Here is a 27,268-nt window from a genome sequence, read left to right as displayed (position 1 = left end):
GGCAGCAGGGGAACTGAGGAGCTCCATTCAAGAGACATGGCCCCTGCCTGTGTCACTTTGCGCTGTGTGAGCTCATCTTCAGCACCACGCATGTCTCTGTGTCTGGATCTTTCTCTCTTACACATACACTCTCCTGGGGGTCAGAGGAGTGGCTCACACACAGGATCCCATTTCTCTCAAGCGGTGACTTTCATGACAGATCAAAAGGACTGCTGGTAAGGAACCTCATGGGCTGAGCCTTCCAAAATGAATCCATGTAAAAGCTACCTAGTAATAGAGGCATAAGCGAGCAATACCTGTTTCATCCTGAAGGAGACTTTTGCCAGTTTGCAAATCATCTTAGTTAATTAATTCAGGCCTTGTAGTAATGGAACTAATTTAAAACTGAAATATCCATCATGGAACAGAAATAGATCTGCTGTTTTTATCAAGGTAATTACCAGGGTAATTGCCAGATGTCTTCTTAGTTTTGCTCCATCCCATGTAAGCCAAGCTTGCTGGCTTACATGAACTCTACATGCATATATCCTTGGATTAATAAAAAAGCATGTTCTGAGGATAAATTTATAGTCAGAAACTTCCCTGCCAGAGAAACCAAGGGCTACGTTTCTAATCCAGGTTATCAGCTTGATGTAAATAAATGAAAACTTTATTTAAAAATCTATGTCTTGGGGCACCTGGGTGGCTCAGTGGGTTAAACCTCTGCCTTTGGCTCAGGTCATGATCCCAGAGTCCTGTGATGGAGCCCTGAATCAGGCTCTCTGCTCAGCAGGGAACCTGCTTCCTCCTCTCTCTCTCTCTCTCTGCCTGCCTCTCTGCCTACTTGTGATCTCTGTCAAATAAATAAATAAAATCTTAAAAAAAAAATCTATGTCCTTGTTGTACCTATATTCAGAAGTTTCTATATATTATAATAACATCTTTTTACTGGCGAATATTGACTAAATAAACTGGTAAATAAATTTAGGACTATGACATAATTTCAAGCTACTTCTGGCAATGGCTGAAGTTTGGGAAATTTCCTCCTTCCCATCTATGGAAGGATTTGAGAAGGTGTTCTCACCTCTTCCTATGGCTCTTCATATCCCCCATGAGCTCCTGAACAGGTGTCCTTCAGTTACACCTGGCGCTGAGCTGACCTGAGACTGCTCCAATTCTTCTTTACTCTGAGTCACCACACACAAAGTCATGACTAATTCAACTATGTTAAAAGGAAGCGCTAGAGAATTTTCTTCAGAGCAAGGGTCTCAGACCCAAACATCTAGAAGGAACAGGTAGATAGTACATAGCAATGGTCGGGGAGGGGACAGCTGGAAAGGATGGCCCCAGTGACTTCTGCAGTCTTTCCCTGACTCCAGCCAACGTTTGCTATGAGAAATTATAGGACTGAGTTCTCATTTTTCTCATTTTTTCATTTTTAAGAAATCTGCCTTTGTTGATATTTGCCAACCTGTAAATGTCTGTAGTAAGTTCAAGTTTGCAAAACATCATGCTGAGAAATCAAAGCACATGTGTGAGAATAACCAGAAGTTTGTGACCTGTGACTTTTAGTGTCATTTTCTGCACATGTCGACACACGTGCATACTGACCCAACCCACAAACAGGTCTCAGCCTCAGAAGTGATGGATCCTGGGAGTTGAACTGGTCAGACATTAATCATCCTTGAAAACAGCTTGTGTTTCCAAACAACTTGTTTGGAAACAAATTGTGTAACAGTCCTATCTTTCATTCATTTATCAGTTTATTATTGGGTAGATATTTGCCAGTAAAAAGATTTTATTATAGTTTATAGGAACCCACTGAGCATAAGTACAATAAGTACATAGATTTTTAAAATGAGATTCTCATTCATTTACTTAACTAGGAACTCCAATAAGAAAATTCTATTTAAAGACTAAAAAATTATGTATATAGGGGCGCCTGGGTGGCTCAGTGGGTCTGCCTTCTGCTCAAGTCATAGGACTCTCTGCTCAGCAGGAAGCCTGCTTCCCCCTCTCTCTCTGCATGCCTCTCTGCCTATTTGTGATCTCTGTCAAAGAAATAAATAAAATATTTTTTTAAATTATTTTAAAAATTATGTATGTATAAAAGTATGTGAATTATATATTTTACTTATATACAAATAAAACTGTAATGTAATGTAATGTAATGTAAATACAGGCAAAAAATTATATACTCGGGGCGCCTGGGTGGCTCAGTGGGTTAAGGCCTCTGCCTTCAGCTCAGGTCATGATCCCAGGTCCTGGGATCGAGCCCCGCATCGGGCTCTCTGCTCAGCAGGGAGCCTGCTTCCTCCCCTCTCTCTCTCTGCCTGCCTCTCTGCCTACTTGTGATCTCTCTCTCTCTCTGTAAAATAAATAAAATCTTTAAAAAAAAAAAAAGACCTTTCCTTTCCTTCTCTAATTGGGAGACTACATTCCCCATCATCATAAAAAAAAAATTATATACTCAACAAAAAGTAAAAAAAAAATTAATGTTCTGTCATCCAAAATTTTGTTTATTCTCAATAACTACTAGTGAGTGACTTTGAGTCAGAGAGCCTGAAATAACACTGAGAGAGGTCGGTGTTCACACCTGCGTGAGGTAAGTAATTAGTCAACAACAGACAATTACTAGGGTGTATCCATGATGACAAACTTCTAGATGTGTATTCTTCTACAATTAATTTTTTTCAAGGTATAAATGGGAGTGGAATAGATGGGTTGACTTCTGTATTACATGGCATATTAAAACTTTCATATATCATATTAAATATCGTAATAAAACAGTCAAGCTAAAAGGCCTCATTGTCAATAAAGCCCTCACTGAACAACTAGATGATAAAGAAGGGATTCTTAAGGCAAAATGACTTTCAAGCACAGACAAGCAAGTTCTGTCCTGGTTCTTAATTAGACAAAAATATCTACAGGAAGTTGTTCTTTGGGGCAAAAAAATGACAAATCTCATGTTCAAATACATGGTCACTGTGGATTGAGCATGAAATATACATGCAAGAGACATTCCACGGAATGTTTGTTATAGAATTGAATAGTCAGTATGCAATACTGATATCTTTTTCCTCCCCCCGCAAATAGTAACCTTCGTTTTCCTGTGGAGATTGTTGAAAGGGTTTTCAGTGTTCAGAGAATTGGGAATCATTATGGGATGCACATTGAAAATAGTTGCTTACTCAGAACAAGCTGAAAGCGAAAGGCTATTATTTCCAGTCTAAATCGTTCTAATGGGATTGGGTCAATCTGTTTCATTCCTAGATCTCTGCATTGAAAATGTTTTCCTTTTCTCTCACTGAAATCTTCTGTTGCTTAAGAGCAGACTAATGGCGTATGCAAACTCCTGGCAAACCTGTGTGAGCACCCTTTTTGTAGATTCAAGACTTGGATTCCAGTGCTATGTATCACAAAATGCTGCTTAAGGTCAGAGACCTCTGTCTGGACTGAACTGTGAAGAGAAAGTTTTCTTTCCAAATTCACAATTGTTCTTCTGTGAATACCCATAAACAAGTTTGCCTCTTTGACTGTCAGGCAATTACTACCTGCTCTGTTTAAAGAATTTAGAAAACATCCCTACTATATGGGGGTGGGTTTTGGAATCTGAAAGCTGAGGAATCACTAAGCTTCTGCCGCTTAGTAGCTGAGTGCTCTTGGGCAAACCCCTTAATCCCTCCAAGCCTTTATTTCTCTATCTGGAAAGTGATATTAATATCTATTTTTCAGGCTTGTTGTGAGATTAAAAGAGAAAATGCCTATAAAGAGTGAAGCACAATAACAAAAATTTTTAAAGTAAGTATTTTTTTAAAAGATTTTATTTATTTATTTGACAGAGAGATAGATAGCACAGGTAGGCAGAGAGGCAGACAGAGGGAGAGGGAGAAGCAGGTTCCCTGCTGAGCAGGGAGCCCGATGTGGGGCTCAATGTGGGGCTCGATCCCAGGACCCTGGAACCATGACCTGAGCCAAAGGCAGACACTTAACCAACTGAGCCACCCAGACACCCCTTTAAAATAAGTATTTTAGGACAAAAGCACTTTCAGTTTGTTAGAACGTAGGCAACAGAAATAACTTTCCAGGAGAGGTCAATAAATAACCTTCGGAGGACATTCTTCAGTTCTTAAAGCTGGTTATTTCCAATTAAATAATTCTTGTTAGTGCTTACTATGATCCAGAAGAATCTGTCTGAGGGGGAAGGGAGAAGAGAAGGAAGGAAAAGGGAGCTGTCTGGATAGCTGAATCCGTTCCTTAAAGAATTTAAACTCTAGTTGTAAACGAGGAGATAAGACTTGACAGCAAATGACTATAAATCAGAACAGAAAGTCATCCAGGCAATAATACAGATGGAGCTAAAGAGCAAGGACAGTTGGGAGGAGGAAGAGGTTATTTTGCCTCTGAATTGTTCCCTTTTATAGCCATGACTCTGAAAACGATGACAAAGCCCACCCCCCAAAATAATTTTTTTCTCAATCAGATAACCTAGAGAATTTTAGAATTCAACTACATAGATATTTTTTAGATTTTATTCATTTATTTATTTGAGAGAGAGAGAGAGAGAAAGAGCAGGGGGAGGGGCATGCTTGAGAGAGGGAATGCTCAAGCCAACTCCACACTGAGCAGGGAGACCCACATGGGGCTCTATCCCAGGACACTGAGATCATGACCTGAGCCAAGATCAAGAGTCAGACATTTAACTGACTGGGCCACCCAGGTGCCCCTTAACTATATTTTTAACAGTTTGTGGCTAGAATACCTTCATTTTACAGATGAAGACATTTGGACCCCCAAAGATGGAGTTAAGTAACCAAGGTAGGGTAAGGTCAAAAGAAGAAGACATCTTCTTGTAGATTTTCTTTGTCTGAGTCAACTGGAAATACCCTTTGAACATTATATGTCTCTTCTACCAGAGGAAGAGAAAATTCAAGTTGCATATTAAAAAAAAAATCTCTGCAATACTTCGGACTTTAGGTTTTCCATGGCTTTAGTTCTTTAGCCCTTCTCCATTCTGCTTTATTCTAGATAGTTTCATTTCTGCCCAGAAGGCGTACAAGACTTCCTTTTGATAATTTATTGTTTAACAAGCAAACTCAAGTATCTGGGGATTAATGGCTTCTTTCATCTTGTCTTCCTTCCTATTTTTTTTCTTTTCTTCCATCTTTCCTTCCTTTCTTCCTTTCTAAGACACTGGACTTTGACCTAGTATTCTCAGATTGACCAGAGATCCCTAGGGCCCAAATGTGGCAGGAGATCTAAAGGAGTCCTCGGCATGGTGAACATATCAGCATATGTTGGATAGACAGAGGCCAATGAGTAAGAGGCTGTCCACTTGGCCCAAAACTGAAGGAAGAGGGACAAGAATCCCTGAGATTGAGTTTCCCGCCAGTCCATATCAGAGTTAAAATAAGTAGAAAGGAAAAAGGAAAAAAAAAAAAAAGAAAGAAGAAAGGAAGGTAGAAAGGAAGGCAATAGTTCTTACATAATTAAGATGTGGGCTGACATTCATCAACGATTTATACAATAATATAGTGATTATTTATCTTTATACCTCATAGAGACAGTGATTATTATTCAACATACAGAGCAATTAACCTCAGCCAGAATAAAGGTTTCATACCTACCACTGCTAAGCATCTACCAGGAGCTTTATCTACATTGTTTAATTTTAGCTGATCATCACGACAGCCCTATAATTTTTGTGTTATTATCCCCATTTTAGAGATGAACACAGCAAGGCTTAGAAAGTTCAAGTAACTTGCCCAAGATCACACAGATAGTAAGTGCAGGGGGAGAGGGGTGTTGGGATTAGAATTCATGTCTTTCAGGAGCACAACCTGTACCATTTCCCCTAAATCAGTCTGTTGCCCAGGACTGTTCACTAGTCTAGCTACAGTGACTGGAGCTCTTATTAAAAGCTGGGATTTTGGGGATTTACTCCAATTCATATTCCTGATTGTTTCTCAGACTTTTCCATAGACTTGGATTCTCATACTCCTTTTACTTACATTTGTGTATTCTATGGTGCTAATTCTCCCTTTTGAGTCTGACCACAATCCCATCTCAAACTCATGGCCTCCTGTCAATGTTCTCTTGGCATCAGGTCCATCCTGGGTTTGCTTTTGTTGTTCTTGCATGGTGCTAACAGCTTATAGAGCCCACACCCTCTGTGCAGCCCAGAAGAGACAATCAGTATCAAGGCAGTTATTCAGAAAAGGTTGAGAAGACCACAGGATTCAGTAATCGCGAAAGGCTCCTGGTTGAGGAAGTTGAATGGGAAGAGAGGGGGATGAAACTGTATCTAGGAAGGAAGAGTTTATTAAAATACATGAAAATAAGGATGTGAATGTTAAGTAGACCACACTGGGAGAAGTAGAGGATTGGTCATGATAATACTCAGAGATAAACTGGGGTAGCTGGGTTAGGATTAACTGTAGAAAGTCTCAATATTTTAAGATTTAAACTTACCTGTCAATGTTGTACAGTCTGTTTACATATAAGAAAGATGGAAACAGGAAAACTAATGATTGTCACTGGGAAACAGGGAATATCTAAAATGACTCCACAGATCTAAGCCACAATAACTAGAAGAATGACTGAGACCACTGGAAGACCCAGAAAATTTAAGAGTAGATACTATTTAAAGACAAAGAATATGTGTATTTCCTTCCCCATGATGAGTCTGGGGTAATTTGATGATGCTCTAGTAGAAATACTATCAAAAAGTTAGAGCTGAAGGACTAGAACTTGTAAAGTTGGTTTGGGAAAGATTATCCATGCAAAAGTAAGATTTAATTTCATGACAACAGATGAACTAACCAAAGGAATATCAGAGGTAAAATCGGAATTGATCGCACAATCTTGGATACATTTACATCTACAACAATTTACTGATGATTTATGGTATTCCAGGACCACAGAAGATAAAGCCAATTTTTCAGTTTTTAGAACTGACAAGCACACCTGGTTAAATTTTTTAGCCCTTTTTACATGTTTAATTGTGACAAAATACACATAGCATAAAATTTACCATTGTAACCATTTTAAAGTGTACAGTTAAGTGGTATTGAGTATGTTCACATTATTGTGCAGTCATCACCAACATTCATTTCCAGAACTCTATCTTGCAAAATTAAAACTTCGTACCCATTAAACTATAACCCTCCACTCTCCCCTCAGCCCCTCCAGTCCCTACCAACCATCATTCTGTTTTCTGTCTCTTGAAATTTGACTATTCTAGGAGCCTCATGTAAATGGAATCATACAGTAGTTCTTTTTGGAACTTGCTTATTTCTCTTAACATAATGTCCTCGAGATTCACGTCTGTTGTAGCACCTGTCAGAATTCCCTTCCTTTTACAGGCTGAATAATATTCCAATGTATGTGTAGAACATGTTTATTCATTCATCTTATCGATGGATACTTGGTTGCTCAGGAATAATGCTGCTATGAACAGGAGTGTACAAATGTCTCTTTAAGAACTTGTTTCCAGGGGCGCCTGGGTGGCTCAGTGGATTAAGCCGCTGCCTTCGGCTCAGGTCATGATCTCAGGGTCCTGGGATCGAGCCCCGCATTGGGCTCTCTGCTCAGCAGGGAGCCTGCTTCCTCCTCTCTCTCTGCCTGCCTCTCTGCCTGCTTGTGATGTCTCTCTGTCAAATAAATAAAAATAAAAATAAAAAAGAACTTGTTTCCAGTTCTTTTGGGTATACATTCAGAAGTGGAATTACTGGGTCATACGGTAATTTCATTTTTAATTTCCCGAAGAACTTCAGACTGATTTCCAAAACAGGTGCATCATTTTCCATTCCCACCAACAATGCACAAAAGTTCCATTTTTTTCACGTTTTCGCCAGCAGTTGTTATTTCCTCATTTTCTGAAAGCAGCTATTCTAATGGGTGTGAGGAGTTATCTCTGGTTTTTGATTTGCTTTTCCCTGATGACGAGTGATGTTGAGCCTCTTTTCATGTGCTTCTTAGCCATATATGTATATCCTCTTTGGAATTTCTTTTTAAGACCTTTGCCCATTTTTTTTTAAAAGATTTTATTTATTTATTCAACACAGAGAGATCATAAGTAGGCAGAGAGGCAGGCAGAGAGAGAGAGGAGGAAGCAGGCTCCCCGCCAAGGAGAGAGTCCGATGTGGGGCTCCATCCCAGGACCCTGGGATCATGACCTGAGCCGAAGGCAGAGGCTTTAACCCTCTGAGCCACCCAGGCGCCCCCTTTGCCCATTTTTTAAACAGGTTGTTTTGTTGTTGAGTTTTAAGAGTTCTTTATATATTCTGGATATTAACTCCTTTTCAGATATATAATTCTAAAATATTTTCTCCCATTCTGTAGGCTCCCCTTTCACTCTGTTGGTTGTGTCCTTTGATACACAGAAGTTTTACATTTTAAAGTAGTCCAGTGTGTCTGTTTTTAATTTTGTTGCCTATGCTTTTGGTGTCATAGCCAAGAAATCATTGCCAAATCTAATGTCCTGAAGCTGTACCTTGTTAATTAAAAAAAAAAAAAAGAAACCTTGTGAAGTTTAACTTATATATCACAAAATTCACCCATCACAAGTTCAATGATCTCTTTTAAACTTAAATCCTTGTGCAACCATCACCACAGTTCAGTTCTAGTACATTTTCACCAGGGCTCTCGGTTTGTTAAGGGTCTGCCTTCAGCTCAGGTCATGATCCCAGGGTCCTGGAATGGAGCCCCGAGTCTGGTTCCCTGCTCAATGGAGAGCCTGCTTCTCCCTCTGCCTGCTGCTCTCCTACTTGTGCTCTCTTGCTCTCTCTCTGTCAAATAAATAAATAAAATCTTTGAAAAAAAATAGAAAATTTTCACTACTCTGGAAATATCCCTCATGCCAGCTTATACTTAATCCCTGGTCCTATCCCCTGCCCAAGGCAACCACTGATCTGTTTTCTCTCTTTATAGATTTTCTAGCATCTGATTCAATTATGAAAGCCATTTTCAAATGGTCCTTAAAAATAAACTAGCATTTCATAGAATTTAGGGGGAGAGCGAGATATAACCCTCCATTGTGCTTTGTGTGTTTTTACACATTCCTTTTCACTGATTTGCCATCTTACTCCCTGCCTTTATTTTTACTTTAATCTTTGTCAAAAGCAAATTTGAAAATCGATCTTGTTAGTAAGTGGCACACTTAAAATATGTTATTAGAATGTTATTTAGTCCCTAGCGTGTGTCTCCTGTCACTGAATCTAATTTCCTTCTAAAATAAGGCATGACATTTCCACTAAGGCACCCAGGTGAGTTATATGCCTGTCCTAATCAACAGCCACCTGTCACGATCCAAACAGGTTTCTAGGTTGTTTAGATTCTCTCTTCCTCCTTCCCTAACCCAAGACTCAACTCAGTTCCAATCACATGTACTCTGCTCATGCTTCCACCTGTACAGGGTGGAATTCAGAGGCCTCGGTTGAGATTTAAACATGCTGTAAATGAATTCCTTGAGGCTTTGGTATGTGGAGGCCCACGCCTGTGTTATTTTTCACATTGAGTTCCTTCCAAAACAAGTTATTCACACACACACACACACACACACACACACACACGCAATGTGAAGAAGAAAGAACAAAAATTTAAAAAAAAAATGAGTTGTTTGGGGTTGGTTTCAATGAGCAAATTACCTCTCTGATCCCCAAGTCAAAGTCAGAAAAACCTGATGATAAAGAAAAAGGACACAGAACACTAGAGACAGATTTTTAAGTCCAACTTCCTGATGCAATGAGGTCAAATTCTGAGCTATGGGGTTTTTTTCGAAGCTCAACTTCAGAGTAAGAGATCTGTGTTAGGTTAGTCCCTATGACGTGTAGGTGCCCTCAAGAGTTTCATTTAAGGATGATGCCTTTAATAGACTAAAACCACTTAATTCTAGTTCAAGGGGAATAGGATTAGGACTTGAATCATACCATGTCACAGCACGGTAAGAGTGTGGGAGGGTATTATCACATGCCAGGTTATGTTTGTGGCTTGAGGAAGTACCCCACACGCGTAACATCTTTGCATATTCAACTCAAAGAAAGCTAAGTAGGGAGTAAATGCCTGTGTCTAGAGGCCAAGGAGTCTCCAGAAAAAGAAAATCTTCAAACCCTAATGACTTTCACCATTATTTAACAGTCCTGAGATCAGTGAACAGGGAAAGCCCCCAAGGATGCTCTCCCAAAGGGGGCAGTAAGAGAGGAGAACAATTGGTCAGTGGTCTGGTCTAACGTCATTACCTAAATAATCCCCAGGAGAGCTCTGGACCCTGTGTATAACTGAGATAAACAATCTCTCCTGGCCCAAGTCTCCAGTACTATGGATATGCTTTTATGAGCAGCTATGCCGGTTAATATATCAGCGAGCTGTCTCATTGACTTACCAGGCATAAAATGATATGGAGCAAGTAGAGCCAAGTGTAACACTACAGGGAGACTTTTCTACCTCCCTCCCCTGCACACTGGTCCTGAGAAGTTACTGCCAAACCATCGAAGTGAGGATATTGGGGGACCGTAAAAGGCTGCTTGTTTTCAACAGAACCCCTATGAGATTGGCTTCCTCAGTTGTCTCTCTGGGAAGCTCCTGGCAGCGAGTTTGGCAATATTTCCTTTCTGGACTGTCTACCAGGACTTTTTTTTTTTTTTTTTTTTTTTTTTAGCAAGAGTTAAAAAACAAATTATAAAGGTTAAAACATTATGACATAGATTTTTATTTTTAGGTCATAACTAAAGATAAAATCCTCTTGCTATGCAAGAAGAGAATTAACAAAAGCATGCCTTCTTGCTCTATGAGTCTTCAATATAGCAGAGTGACCTGCAGGTGATAATTTAACTTGTATTGGAATTTTTAAATTCTATATAAAAAAGTCTCCCGTCCGTGCAGTGGATGGAATAAAAGGTATTTTATCCCTCTCCCCAAGAAAGGTAGTGGACAGATTCTTGTATTTCTGAGGCCCAAGTTCTTCTTAATGGTCTTTTAAATTTTATTGTAGGAAGGAGGAGAAGGTACCATTTATATTTTAGGAAGATGAAGAAGGAAAGAAGCCTGCCTCCTGAAAGGATTCTAGGATTCAAAAAAAAACATTAGTGATTGTCATTTCAAAGACAAGAAGATAACTTCATATGCTTCGGTCAGGTGAAAGACCGTGTGGGACTACAGTTATGCAGGCTCTTGGAAATGACATCAGCGTCCTTTGGTAGCCTTGGGGTGTGAGCAAAGGGTTCTGAAGGATCAAAGAGCAAGTTGTCTTATCCTTTGGTGCCATCCTTCCTCAAGGGCCATGCTGCTTGGCAGGAAACTGCATAAACTTGTGTGTTGCTAATGTCTGAAGCAGCAGAACCAGACATACAGTGGAAAATTGGTGGTCCTAGCAGAGCCTAGACAGGGAAGACAGCAGAGGACAGATACTCGTCAGGGCCCCTGCTCACCAAAGAACAGGATTCTAGCAGACTAAGTGTTGTTGCTTAAGTGCCTGGGGATGATCCAGAAGGGATTGGGAAATGTCTCAGTCTGTTTGGGCTGCAGTAACAAAAAGATCATCAACTGGCTTTCTGATAAGTAACAGAAATTTATTCCTCATCATTCTGGAATCTGGGAAGTCCAAGAACAAGTTGCCAGCATATTCAGTATCTGATGAGGACACTTTCCCTGATTTAGTGTTTTCACTGTGTCCTCACATGGTGGAAGGAGTGAGGAAGCTCTTTGAGAGTCTCTCTTTTATAAGGCATGAGTCCCATTCCCACCATTATGATCTAAGCACCTATCAAAGGCCCCACCTCCTGATGCCAACATGTTGGCGTTAGGTTTCGACCTATGAATGGGGGAGGTGGGTATTCCCCAACATTCAGTCTACAACAGGAAAGGAGGAGTGTGATACTGGGTCTCCTCATTTCTGGCAGGGGGTGCCTAGAGCCAGTTCTGCTTCAATCTGGAAAGTAAGAAAATAGAGCCTGGTGCTAATCCCAGGCCATGAAGTACTTCATACCCATTATATAAACCAAGACAGTTAGATTTGAGGTTTCACAAATATGTTAGAATTCATTTAATCAATTCTTGATTCAATCAGCAGCTAATTAGGAGAAAAAAATAAATTCAAAGGCTCTCTGTGTTCTCAACAAGCTGGTGACGCTAACCACCCTGGAGCGAATACTTAATCTAATACAATGAGGTAAAACCTACAATGAGATATTAAAAGTGAGCTATAGAAGCATAGCACAGCGAGGCCCTAACTCGTCCAGGGGAAGTCTGGAGGGTTTCCAAAAAGAGTGACGTTTGATTTGAGTCTTGATGCGTGGAAAGGAGTTTGCCTTTTCTCCTACGACTAATCCTTTACTGGAAACACCACCAGCCAACCCAACTTCCCACCAGGAGCATGTCGGTGAGATTCGGTTCCACTGAGTCAGACAGTCAGCAGCTCATTCTCCTCTTTCCTAGTTCCCCAGCCTCCGCTTGACCCCACTTACAGGAACTTCACCCCCAGGCAGCTACCCAGCGGTCACCTTTACCCCTATCCCTCCCCACCTCCATGCCCCCCATCCCTGTGGAACCATACAGGTTCACTCTCCTGGGCCTCTTGACCAAATCGGGTTGGGGGAGCTGTCTAACATTATTAGGTAGAGAAAGAAAACTGGTAGGAAATATTCATGGGTCTATGACACACCTGGATTCCACTCATTTACCCCTTTCTTAGTAAGACCTCTGAACAGGCCATAATTTAGCTTAACTCATATTTACCGAATAGTCTTGGTAGCTACTTCAGGTAGTGTCTTAGGTTGAGCTGCTGTAACAAAATACCACAGACTGTTTCAAACACCAAACATCTCTTTCTCACAGTCTGGAAGCCGGAGCAGATTCAGCATCTGGTGAGGGCACACACCCGGGGTGCAGACTGCTAACTGTCCACTGTTGTCTTCACATGGCAGGAGCCCGGTGGAGGGTCCTTTTTCTAAGGGCACAAATCCCATTCACAAGGACTTCACCTTCTTAACCCAATCACCACCCAGAAGGCCCCACCTCCTAATATCATTACCTTGGGAAGTAAGAGTTCGATGTGTGAATCTGGGGAAGACGGTAGCAACATGCAGTGAAGGAGCAAAAAGATAGGGGCTGTCAGGCCACAGTGGCTTAGAACGGGAGCTCAGACACCAGGGTTAAGCTTAAATTCTGGTTTCTCCACCAAATTCTCATGTTTCCCACAACCTGCTGCTTCCACACCAAGGAGAAAGGGTCATTATGCCACTGCTTAAGAGCTCCTGCTTCTAATGACAATGGGGCATAGCCCTCAGATGTATAAGGGTAGAAGATACATTAAGAACTGCTAAAATTATTTATGTAAAGGGCCTAGTATATACTTGGCACATTGGAAGCATAAATAAGGGGCTGGTTTAGGGACATGAAGTATAAATAGAAAATGTGTCATTTGGGTAGCTATTCTTCCCTGCCCGGGATTTACAGGCTTGAGTACTCGGAGGACTGTTCACGTGCGAAACTCGCTGACAGCTCTATCCCCACAAAACACTTGGCTGAAATACCAATTAGTGAGTTCTCATTTCCTAAACCGTTCCAAATCTAGTACACTCGCAAAAAAATTCTTTTCCCTCTATTTTCCATTCTTCACCCCCAGGCTATTAGTTTTCAATACTGACCTGCCACAGATAGCCATTCGCTCGGAGAAGAAATAAGACTTCTTCAGTCAGGAGACTAGAGCTCAGTCTGCAGTTATTGTGAATTCCTCCAGAAAGTATTCAAACTGAGCATTACGGAATTAAAGTTGGTCACACTCAAAAGCGAAACCTTTATAGGGTAGCTGACCGTAAACACAAGAGGGGTACGCCTGGCATTTTATGCCTTTCCCACAAATCGCTTCCATCCATGTCTCAAGTGCCAAATCTGTTCTCGTGAATTTCAGTTCTAACTGGCAACACAGAGCAGAGAGGCGTGAAAGTTGTACTGGGAGCAGAAGGGGCATTTTGACATTAGCAGATCCCCTAGAAACTGTGAGACTTGCTTTCCAGACTGGCTTCCTGATGTAGAAGAAGCTAATGAGAGACCAGACTTTCTGGCCAATCTAAGAGCAGACATCAAGTTCTAAGTTTTCTCCTTGAGCAATTACAAAAGTCAGAACTTCCACAGTTGGGTTAAAGTTGATAGAGGGAAAAAAAGAACTACTGGAGTCAAATATAAATAGAAGAAATCTTGCAGTCTCGTGAGAAGGATTAGACAGAGCTTTGACAATGGCAGGTGCTGTTTCAGAAACCATGATTGTTCCCAGATGACAAAAAATTTAAATGGATGTAACTACGGAGATGTGAAATTGTAGATTTGTTTTGGCCAGAAAAGACATAGAGGAGGTATCTCGGTTCACACGGTTTGTGGTATGAAGGTGGGTTCTTTGTATCTCGAGAAATATAAAAGAAATTTAAGTGATTGAGGCAGAATACTTTTCCTAAGGAGAGTGATTTATTGTTTCGACCTGAAGTGACCAAAGTCAATATCCTCAAACGCCTCTGGGCCCCAGGAAAACTGCCATTTCCAAACACACCAACATCTGTAAAGCACACCTATTATTTATCTAAGAATCAATAAGATTCAATACAATCTGTAATGATACAATAATTTCTCCAGGAACAGAGGGAAACAGCATCAAGCATGTCAGTTGGCTAACTGCCTATGGAAAGTACTATAAAAATCAAGTTGAATCAGTAATATCTTTAGTATTTAAATAGCCAGAACTAATGAAAGACAACACTAATGTTGACAAATGTAAAATATACAAACAAGTATGTGATGGTATGGGATAAATATTTACACAAAAGTGCATGGAGATGAGTTATTATAATTCATGGCCTTCTAACAAGCCTTCAGCAGGTGAGGGAAGTCCAGTCAAAGGCAAGTTGAGGCAGAGCTAAAACCTAACGTAACTCCCATAGGAAGGCTGAACCCATATATCATTGTCTAAGTCAAGGACTTCTAAACTTTTTAATCCCATGTACCAATGAATAATACAAAATTTAAGCATATACATATGTGTATATATGATATATATGTATATATTATTACATGTTATATATGTAGATATTATTATATATTGTATATACATAAGGTATTTACTTCAATATGTAAATATATTAAAATTATATGCATATACTATTGTACTAACATTGTATACATAAAAAACATGCACAAAATAGAAATGGTAAAACAATGAGATAAAGGTAACATAAATAATGGTTTATTTTACTTTATTACTTTAGAAGAAAATATTTTTGTTCTCACCTTTAAAAATCATTAACATCACTAAATTTTGTGTAAACAGTGTGATTTGATAGATTTGGTTATTTTTTGAAAATCCTGGGTATCATTTGTGATTCAGACCAACTTTACATGCATTATTTCTGTACTCGATTTTAATGACTGCCATAGCCAAAAAGTTAATTTCCAATGATAGAAGGATGTGAAAAGGAAATGGACCTCATTATCTTGCCTACTAAATCATGGCACTCATTTTTTAACCCAAGCCACCAATTATGCAAAAGTTTTGTTTAAATTTGACACAGTATTCAACTAGGGTGAGGTCTATAATGATAGGGGAAGCAAATCCATATTCAATATATTCTCGCATCATTTCAAAGTTCATCAGAATTTATGAATTACATTTTTACTTCTTTGGCTGCTGAAGGACTGATTCTATAGGATTAAGAGAAATGTCAACTCTGCCATTTTTTTCTCCACTATTAAGCGGTGCGTGAATTATTATCTTCAATGTCAGATGTTTTTACAGGAATCTTTGTATCCATTTATTCATTTTATGAAGTAGATAATGAAATCCCTAACTCTACTTAACCAGGCACACGCACACTTCAATGTGTGTGATTACACAGAAATCAGACAAGAGAGATCGCCATAGCCAGTCCTTTGGGACTGATTAACTGCTACACTTCCCTTAAGAAATCTCAAATACCTGTCTGATTGTAGTTGTGCAGGGACTGGGGCCAATCTGTATATTAAATATCAGTGAAGCTTACTTTCTTTTCTCTATATTAACTTGAAGCCATAAATTATAATCTCTTTTTCCACACACCAATGAATGGTCTTGTTCACACACCGGTGAGCATGTCCTCCACTTTGAAATGAATGTCTTTTCATAAAGATTCATCTCCTCTCTCCCTAAGGAGTAGGTAAATGTGTGCTTTATGGCCCATGGACTAATTCTGGGGGTGGGGTTACAGATTAACGATTGCTAATATTTCTAGTGACTTCAGGTCCCTGAGTTAATTTCTTTTTTGTGGAGAGTGCAACTGAAAATTATCATCATTCATTTAGGCCATAGATATTTATTGAGATTCTATTATCTCCCCACTTTCAAATTTTATATAAAAAATGTGAATATTTTAGGACCAAAATGAATAATCTCTAAATAATCTAGACCAGAGGCCTGAAAGTTTTTCTGGAAAAGACCAGATGATAAATATTTTGGGCTTTGTTGTCCATACCTGTGGTTGTTGCTGCAAATATTCAACTCTGCCATTCACTGTAGCATGAAGGCAGCCATAGGCAAAATGTAAAAGAGTGTGCCTGGCTGTGAGCCAATAAAACTTTATTTACAAAGATAGGTCGCAGGAAGAATTTGGTCTGTGGACCAGTCTTTCAACCCCACATCTCAACAATTGCTTCACTATTCCTCTGATTTGAATATAGTGATATGGGTCTATAATTTTACATCTCTGACTTTTGAGTCATGCCATATTCTTTTACTTGAATAGATAAGAAAATTAAGGAAATCTCCTAAATCAGAACATGGCAGATAGTACTGGCTCAGTAGATCAAAAAAATGTGATAAATTATCATTACAGTACAATTGGCATTGCATTATGATTATTACTATATCCATAAAGAGAGCTATGAAAACTGAAAGCATGTAAATGACAATTGAGTGAGAAAGGAAGCGAGGGAATTTACAAATCTTCAGTACCAAATATGGATGCTGTATGAGAGGATAAGAAACTGTAAGAATTAAAAAAAAAAAAAGGAAAGAAAGAAAAGTCATAACTGCTGAATCATCAGGTAATCATTAAACCAACCTAGAGACAAGCAATGAAGGAAAGCGGGAAAAAAAGGTCTTCATAGCTACTTGCTCATATGTCACAAAATTGAGGCAAAGACATGTTTATTTCGGGATCATCCGGGTCCTGGCCACACTTCTCTGACTCTTTTTGCCTGAGTAAACCTGAATTCTAAGTAATAAAATCAAGAAAGCAAGTGGGACTCAGGGAAAAGGGAGATTTGCAAACTGTAGCTGAAGTCAGGGAGCCATTCCAGTCTGAAGAGATCATTGCTCTCCTCGATAGACTCCCAGATCTTGGTTCTGCCATTTGCTTTTCCCTACGGCAGAGAAGCCTGTGGACTATGTTCTGAACCGTCCTGGTTCATCCATTCATTCATTCATTCATTCAATCCATATTTAAAGAGCTCTGACAGTGTAGCAAGCATGGTTCTAGGTACCTGAGTACATGAAAGAAACAAAACTCTGGATAAAGGACCTCTCCTGGTAGAACTCACATTCTAGCACAGAGAGGCAAGAAAAACCAGGCGTGATGACTAAGTGATGATATATAAAAGGGAACTTAAGGGGGGGGGGGTGCGGAGAGGGTGGGATGTGAGAGGTGGTCAAGGTCAGCTTCTCTGGGAAAGTAAAACCTACTACACAAAGACCTGAAGGAAGGGAGGGAGCTGGGCCAGCCACTGGGGTGATAGAATGTTCCCGAATGATAGAATGTTCAAAAGAGAGAACAAAGAGATCTTAGGACAGGAGACTGCCGACTTCTTAAAAAAAAAAAAAAAAAGATGCCGAGGAGGAATTGGCTAGAAGACAACGAGTGTAAGAATAATTAGAGTTGAAAGCAAAGAGGTCATTATTGACGGGCCCAAATCACTGTAGAGCCTTGCAGTCCATTTATTGTAAGAACTTTGGCCTTTCTCTTAGGGAAATGAGCAGCTTTGCATGCAGCCTTGAGCCTAGCTGCTGTGTTAAGAGTATACTGTAGGAGAGGAAGCAGAGCTCATACCAGCAGTTCATGGGGCATAATTCATTACCTCCAGCAACTGAGGGAACATTTCGCTTGGGAGCAGCTGCTGCAAACACTAATCTCCTCTCGCTCTTGATCACTGACCCCTAACTGAAGGTTCTAACTTGCTGTTTAGTTTTGACCTCTGGCCACTGTGCAATCTAATTATATGGTCCCAGGCATCCTTTGGTTCTTTCAAATTTGCTTCAGCTCCCCCCGAAAAGGTGCCTAACGTTCAATATTTTTCATCCAACAACTTCTAGAGTTCGTTACAACATTAAAAGTCAATTGGTCATTAGAAGCGCTTGAAACCTACTCTAAGGGATAATAAATGTCCTATCTTGGGTTTCCACTATATACCAGGTGCTATGCTCTCTGTGCATGATTTGTTCATCCTCGCAGCCCAGTGAGCTAGTGTGTTACTGTGATGTCTCAGTGGTAAAAACTATGCCTTGATGACATTAAGTTCTTAGTAAGAACAGGAGGTAGGCTTCAATCCCAGGAATTGGTTCTACTATGTAATATGTAATTAGCTTTGAAATAAATATTTATATCTCAAAAGCCTGGAAAAGAAAAGTGCTCTGTGGGGTCTTACTCATATCATTCATTAGTATAGTATATCCTGTTAATATTGAAAGAACAAAGGAAACTTGGAAATTTGAGCCTGATGCTGACCTCAATATGATAAACGGGAGTAAATGCTGTCTAATCAGACAGAGTTGGAACGGGTAGCCACTGGGCAAATAAAAAAAAAAACGAAATGAAATGAAATAAAAGCTACAGTGAAGAAAGATAAGAAATTATACATGCATATCTAAATAGTTCACTTTTGCTTCAATCATTTCTTTGTGTATTCATTCATCAATCTTTTGTTGTACAACATTGTCTTATAGTCTGATTGGAGTTCTGTTACTTTCTTGCATAAAGCATCAACTCTGATCTCCAGTTTCAGTTCTTTTACATGACATTTAAAAATAAGGTCAACCACAAAGATGAAAATCGACCTCTCTAGATATTTATGAGTTTTATAATATTTTATAATGTCTTTTACTACACAACTCTCCCCTGTAGATTCTATCCAGAGCAATTGTTTTAGTTCTCATGGAAATAGTTCTCTTTTCACACTTCGTATTTCTTTGGTTTTCATACTATTTGATAAATTATGTAATTTCAATAACAAACACAACTGGCATAAGCAGATTTGGGAACAAATTTAGCTGACTCTTGGTGCACAGAAAACTCAACCAATGGGGGCAGAAATACATGGACATGTTGAATAGTCTTCTGGCTCCCAGTACTCTGGGATGGTCATTGTCCAGCATGTATTTCCTAGGGAATGACAGTGCAGTTACTCTAGTGCGTCAGTTAAAAGGATTGATTAACTGAACATCAATGGTATAGATTATTGATGTCTGGTAAGAAAATCTTATCAGGAACTGGAGAACACAGAAACTGTGAAGGGCATTAACAAAAAATAGCTAGCATAATCCAATCATTTAACAGATTAGAAAATCCAGACCTTGGGGATATCTTCCCCAAATCACTTCAGTAGCAGGAAGAGGATCAGATCTGACATTTGTTCAGTGTTCCTTCCCACATTAGAATGTTTCATTTTGTCACTACTTGAGAGACTTACTGTAATGGCTGAATTTTTTCTTTTCTCCAGTCCTCTGTTTTTCAAATAAAGTGCAAAGAAAAAATCATCTCACCTAAGACTAATATTTTTATTACCCCAATTAGAAATCTTCTACCTTGGGGTTTTCAATTAAAAATAGACTAGTCTTTTTTTTTTTTTTTTGAGTTTTCATTGTCAATTACATGAATTTTTTTTGGAGATTTCAATGTCAAACACATAACATTAGTATTTGTCTCTTCCAAAACATGGAAACTCAGGACTGATTTTTCATATATATGAAAAATATATATATAAATATAGATATAACCCACTGAATTCATAGCAACTCACATCTGGACATTGCTCAGTGACTAGAAAATAGCTTGAAGGTGGGGGAGGGACTGAAATACTAGAAAGACTGAATAAATAAACAAGAAACCAACCTTGCAACTGACTTTTCCAGATATGTTGCCAAGATGCCTAGGGTCACTGGTAAATAGTTCTCGTGTAATACCATCAAAAATATCTAACCATAGAAATATATCAGAAATTGTAATACCTTCTTTGCAGAAAGTACAAGGCTCGTACAATGTGTGCTCATGTATATTTATAAAAATGGGTCAAAATATAATGTAATAAAAGTCTAAAAAAGGAACTGGGAATTAGAACCAGATTCCATAATCTCCTATTCTTAAAATGAATTTTTTTTTCCTGCTAGAAAAAACATCTATAAAGAATCAATTTGGCACAAATAAGCGTGTACCTTATGAACTCCACCTTCAAGTTGGGCCCCAACCTTCTGGTAATAACAAGCTCCTTTTCAGTGCCAAGTCTCATGGTTGCTTCCCTCAAAGAGAAATGGTGGGTGCTTACAATCACCTGTGGGGGAGCACTGCTGCTCCCTTCTTGCTGCAAATCCTCACCCTGCATGAAGAGGGTCAGACTGGAGCTGGCTTGGGGGTCACTTGGGTGATTATTCTAATTTACTCTGAAGTTTCCATGATATTGGACTCCACTGGTTCTTTTCAAACCCCTCTGATTTTCTCTGTTTCCTCACAGATATTTTTCTTTCATTTTGTTGTGAAATATTAGGATTCCCCAGGGTTCCAGAGTTGGCCCATTGTTCTTCCTAGTCACCTAGTCTCCTAAATGATTTCATTCCCTCTCAGCGTCTTGATGATTATGCTCTAGGGACTCCCAGAGCTGGGCAAATGAGAGCCATGTGAAGCCTTCTTGGATGGCTGTACCCAATAGCCCTTGGACATTTCAAATTCCACTTACGAAAGACTAAACATGGGATGTGTTGCTCTCTCACAACTGTTCTGCCTCCTGCGTTCTTTCTCCCTCTAGAAAAAACAATTACCCAATGCAGAAACTTCTGAGAAAATTCTAGTGATAATTCTTCAATTGGATTTGTACCAGTGAATTTGGATTTTGACTAGGAGGGGTAACTACAGAATCTCGAGATCACACTAGTCTTATTTAAATTAATAAATTATTGTACTTAAGAGTTACCAAAGGTACAGTGATGAATGAATCCATGAGTAGCTCTCCCTAAGTACGGTATAACCACTATCATCACCACCACCATGTTTGGCTCTATCATGCCTGTTTTTTCTTCCAACCAAAGCTCTCAGCAGACTGGCAGTCATATTATACATTGAAAATTCCTGAATTGAGTAATCTTGTTAATATACAGCTACACAAAAGTGCCAGCACCACAGAGTGCTTGTGCTTTTCTACGAATACAAAAATCAAACAACTGACTATGTAGGTACATAATTATATTTTTATTCTCCAGCGCTAAGAAATAGGAAAAGAGGGAAAGGCTTGTGAGGTGGGGGAGGGGGGAAGTTTTCTCAAAATAAAAAGGAAGGGAAGGGATGGATTAGGGGGAAAAGGTGAAAAAGTATTAATTCATTTTCCACTTACACTAATGAAATCTAATCACAGCTGACAACTAACTATTGTGCTGTGGGTTTATAAAGTCAGCTTCAAGGCTGCATTCCTGATTAAATCAAGTACAAGCAGTCCTAAAGTCACTAATGATAAAGCAAGCCCCAATAGTGTGTTAAAATATAAAAGGATCCTCTTTCACAAATCAATGGATTTCTATTTAGTCAGAGCCTCCCACTCTGAAAATACGTCAGTAATCATTCTTCTGTCCTTCTTGATCTTTTGCTACTTTCTCCAAGGCCTGCAGTCAACTGTGGAGGGGGAACAATGAAGTCTTTCATGTGGAAGAAAAAAAGAGAGAGCTCCCTGTGTGCAATGCTCTCTCTCCTTTTCTGTGTCACTGTGAACATACTAAAAGAAACAAAAGGGAAGGATCAACCCCCTTTCCAGTGGTCAAAAGGTATTTTGGAAATAAAGGAAGAAATCCTTGAGAATGGCTTTGTGTCTGTCTGTCTTCCAATTGACTGTCACTGATAGTACGTGTGAAACCTCTTCAATGTCAGGAATCCAAGTCCAGAGAAGACAAGTAAAACACAGACTTGCATTTTCTCCTCAAAAACAATGAATGACATTTGGCTAAGGTGACTGAGAGCCCTTGACATTATAGAGAAAAAAATGCTGGGATCAATGAGATTTTGAATGCTGAGGCAGACAAATGGAGACAACCTCCCAATCTTAATCTTACATATTGTTTTACAAAATAATTTTATAAGATGAGCAGGAAGATCGATCCTGGAACTTACATTTAACTTCAAGGTCAGGAGAGAAGCCAAGGAAAATACAGGGACTTTTGAAAGATTAGTGCTTATAATGGGTTAAGATCTCAGCTGTTCCATGTTCTTTGGAGGAAAGTAAAAGCAAAGTCAGACTATGTAGAAGGAGAGTTGGTGTGATCAAAAGATCTAATCTCTGTGTTGCTTCTAATCCATAAACTGCTTGAGAGGCAAAGGACTCAGGAATCTTTGTCTCTGCTACTTTTTAAAAGTACATTACCCTCCCAAAATTAGCAAGACAGGAAACAACGTGTGTTGGAGAGGATGTGGAGAAAGGGGAACCCTCTTACACTGTTGGTGGGAATGCAAGTTGGTGCAACCACTTTGGAAAACAATGTGGAGATTCCTTAAGAAATTAAAAATAGAGCTTCCCTATGACCCTGCAATTGCACTACTGGGTATTTATCCCAAAGATACAGATATAGTGAAAAGAAGGGCCATCTGTACTCCAATGTTTATAGCAGCAATGGCCACAGTCGCCAAACTGTGGAAAGAACCAAGATGCCCTTCAACGGACGAATGGATAAGGAAGATGTGGTCCATATACACTATGGAGTATTATGCCTCCATCAGAAAGGATGAATACCCAACTTTTGTATCAGCATGGACGGAACTGGAAGAGATTATGCTGAGTCAGATAAGTCAAGCAGAGAGAGTCAATTATCATATGGTTTCACTTATTTGTGGAGCATAACAAATAACATGGAGGACAAGGGGAGATGGAGAGGAGAAGGGAGTTGAGGGAAATTGGAAGGGGAGGTGAACCATGAGAGACTACGGACTCTGAAAAACAATCTGAGGGTTTTGACGGGGTGGGGCGTAGGAGGTTGGGGGAGCCAGGTTGTGGGTATTAGGGAGGGCACAGATTGCATGGAGCACTGGGTGTGGTGCATAAACAATGAATTCTGTTACGCTGGAAAGAAATTAAAAAAAAAAAGTACATTACCCTCTTTAAATATTTTAGTTAAATGAGTCTTGCTTTAACACAGTGCTCAAAATTTTATAACAGTATTCCTTTATACAAATAAAGGGGTCTAGCAAAATTTTTTCATCATTAGCTCATTTTGTCCTCACTTCAACAAGGATTAGTATTATGCCCATTATTGATCAGTCACTGAGTGACACCAATTCCATTTTATAAATGGAAAGTCAGAGCAACTGGGGAAGCTGAGAGGACTAAGCAAGAATCTTATACTTTGGAAGGAGCACAGCTAGGACTAAAACTCAGTTCTCTGAGTGTCCAGCATTGGGTTAGCACATGAACAAATTATATTTAAATAGTGTAGGAAGCTACATTTGGTAAGAGATAGTTTTAATCCAATGTAACTCATCATAACCCAAAGCAAAAGCAGTTGTCCAAGAATGTTCAACCACATAATCAATATCCAGCCAAATGTGTTTGGAATGGGAGACCAATGCTACATGAACAAGTAGTCATTGATAAAGTTAATTATTTACATCTTCATCTATTTTAACTGAGGACCATACTGAGAAAGCAGGGACCCCTGCTGAATCCCACTCGCCCAACACATTAAGTGTTAACAGCTAATACCAGTTTTAATATTGCTGATTTACAAGCCATAATAAATTTGTTTGGCTGCTCTTCCCTGGAGGCTTGTTTAGATGTGAAACCAAAGGGACTAGTCATAAAGATCCTTGTTGTTCTGAATTTAGTTGGGAAAGCAGAAAGGGACTACAAAGATAAATACGTTTGAAGCATCGTGTATATTTTCAGTATACTATTAGTGTTCAGTCAACTGAAGAGCACAATGCAATGGAGATTTTCCAGGTTCTATATATTTTAATTTCACTAACACTTATCAAGCAGTTAGTATCTGGAATGCATTATATCAAGGGGATAAAAAGTTATCAACTGGGACGCCTGGGTGGCTCAGTTGGTTAAGCGGCTGCCTTCGGCTCAGGTCATGATCCCAGAGTCCTGGGATCGAGTCCCACATCGGGCTCCTTGCTCAGCAGGAAGCCTGCTTCTCCCTCTGCCTCTGCCTGCCACTCTATCTGCCTGTGCTCACTCTCTCTCTCTCTCTCTCTCTCTCTCTGACAAATTAATAATAATAAAAAAAAAAGTTATCAACTGGATTTGGGAAAGAGGGGCGGTGAATTGAACACAAGAATCTAACTTTGCTCTCATTAGAAACCCCTGTAAAATAGAGTAAAGGAGGGGATAGATAGAGAGATAGACAGAGAGATAGATTTTTAAAGGTATATATTCAAGGATAAGTGGAGGTAATACAACAGCACAGTTTCAGAAAGTCTAGAAAGCAGACTGATGAGTGTTAACCAAAGGGCCTTGTAGGCCCAAGAGGCCAAAACTAACCAGCAATGAGGAAAGCTAAAAACTGACCTAATCTTCATCTCAAAAACCATCAGTCTCGGAAATTAGCAGCATCACATATTTCTCACTTGGGTATTAAGAGGAGGTAAGTAAAGAGCCAAAAGAAAAAAGATTGGTTGGAGGCTTCAGGGACTCATTGGATCTCTCTCCCTAGATTCTTTTGGCTATTGCATGTATTTGAGTTAGTCCCCTTCACAACAATGAGATCAGAAAGGTTAAAAGGTCTCTACTCTGGGGGAAGCCAAGTATAGTTGAGGATGCGAATTTCATCCTGAAAATGTGTGGGTTAAGTGAATAATTACCTGGCTACCGGCTTGCTAGCAGATAGGCCTTACATTTCTGGCAGAATACTAGATGATATTTCTCTACATAATCAACCCAAGTGGAAAGATTTAACATGAATATCAGGGGTTCCTCCAACAAGATACCAGTCAAATTATACGGAAACTCAGTATTAACAGGACACACTCATACCCTCAGAGATTCCAGAGATTCCAAATAGGAAATCAGATTCCCCTACTCTGAATCAGGAGCAGTCAAGCAAAGATTACCAGAAATCAGAGGGAAAAAAATCCTAATATGGAACACAGAAGTGAGAATAAACAAAATGAAAACCTTGCAAAAAACAGGCTAAATGGAGAGAAGGAAACTTCAAAAAAATCTCGTTTTTATGTTCCCAGAGAGAGGATTTTTATAGATGCAGATTGCTACCAGCTAACTACCAACAATGAAAAAGAAAATAAGATGATAGAAAAAAGAATTCTGGGGGCGCCTGAGTGGCTCAGTCAATTGAATGACCAACTCTTGATTTCAGGTCAGGTCATGATTTCCTGGGTCATGAGATTAAGCTCCCCTTTGGGCTCTGCAATCGGCGGGGAGTCTGCTTGAGATTCTCTCTCTGTAATCACTTCTCAGCCTTTTGGCTAGGATCAATTGTGGAGATTCCTCCCTCTGTCCCTCCCCCAATTCACATGAGCCACACACGCACGTCTCTGTGTGCACTCTCTCTCTCTCAAATAAATAAATAAATCTTAAAATTTCTGAGGGTAAAAAGAATTTTTGGAAAAGAAAATAGGGGCACCTGGGTGGCTCACTCGTTAAGCGTCTGCCTTCAGCTCGGGTCACAATCCCAGGTCCTGGGATCGAGCCCTGCATCAGGCTCTCTGCTCAGCAGGGAGCTTGCTTCTCCCTCTCCCACTCCCTTGGTTCCCTCTCTTGCTTTGTTCTCACTGTCAAGTAAATAAATGGGAACTTTAAAAAAAAATAAATTAAAAAAGAAAAGAAAATTTGATAGCAGTGGAAAAAAGTCAATAGAAGGTTTGAAAAGGAATGTTAAGGAAATCTTCAAGAATATTATGAGGCTGAGAGATCCCAGAATGAATGCAGAATGTGACAGAACAATCTAATGGTATTCTAAATATTTGGAAACAACCTCACCCAAGGGGAATGATGGGAAAAGGTGTTGACCTTAGCAGCACTGCAAACAAATGCAAACAAATGGAGTCTCTAAGACTAAAGGCAAAAGGAACTATACTGGTCACTAGTTGATAAAGTTGTTTCCTTTAGGATGCCAGTTAACAACTATGATACTGTGATATGTATATACTGAAATTGAACAATCCTGTAGGTAGATGGGGGATTGGAGGAGGTAGGTTTCTTTCTGTTGGGAGTGGGAATTTACAGAAAAATGAGGGAAAGTGGCTGGAATGATCCACATCGTAATGGATTAGAGTTGGAGATACCAGTACAAACTTATGTTTGCCTTAATATAGATGCAGATGTAACTTAGAGAAATACTTATAGATACATACATATACAGGAGTTGATATACACACATTTTCTTGCTATGTCAGCTGAAGGAACCAAAAGCAACAATACTCCAGTAGCAACACACACACAGATTTTGGTTCCTAATACCATTCTCCAGGGATGCCTTGGTGGCTTGGTCCATTAAGTGCCTGCCTTTGGCTCACGTCGTGATACCAGGATCCCGGGATCGAGTGCCACATCAGGCTCCGAAGTCAATGGGGAGCCTGCTTCTCCCTCTCCCTCTGCTGATCCCCCGGCTTGTGCTTTTTCCCTCTATCAAATGAATAAATAAAATCTTAAAAAAAAAAAAATTCTCCAGTAAATGGAACCAGGTATCCTTGGAGAAATGTCTAATTCTAGGACTGGGGTGAGAAATATACAAAGTAAGCCAGGAGCATCTTACAGTGATGGAAAATAAGGAAATGCTCAAAAATAAAGAAAGAAAGAAATACAACTTTGGAGGTATATCAAAGGGACAAACACATCGCCTGAAACCTCCCAGTTACCAAAGCCAGAACAACCTGAACAACAACAAAAAGTTTTTGATTACAACCCGAAGTATAAAGTAAGTATTCGAGTCCATAATGCTATCAATAAATAACTGAATAGATAAATAAGAGAGTAGAGAAAAATTTCCCATGCCGAAAAATTCCAAATAATTTATGTAGATACTCTGCCCTCGATGAGGCAGAGCACAACTGCCCGCCTGTGTGTGAGCTGC

At 39.5% G+C, this 27,268-nt stretch overlaps 1 long non-coding RNA gene across 1 annotated transcript; it reads left to right on the top strand.

Annotated features, from left to right (window-relative positions):
* Positions 1-22,033, top strand: LOC125083688 (uncharacterized). Its single transcript, XR_007122343.1, has 3 exons — positions 1-215; positions 3,715-3,780; positions 20,375-22,033. It is a non-coding gene; the product is annotated as an uncharacterized LOC125083688 (long non-coding RNA).
* The last annotated feature ends 5,235 nt before the right edge of the window (positions 22,034-27,268 follow it).

The sequence above is a fragment of the Lutra lutra genome, chromosome 13 (assembly GCF_902655055.1).
Source record: "Lutra lutra chromosome 13, mLutLut1.2, whole genome shotgun sequence".
NCBI classification, from domain to species: Eukaryota; Metazoa; Chordata; class Mammalia; order Carnivora; family Mustelidae; genus Lutra; species Lutra lutra.
Note: the sequence above shows the minus strand (reverse complement) of the source record. Positions and strands in the feature narration are given on the sequence as shown.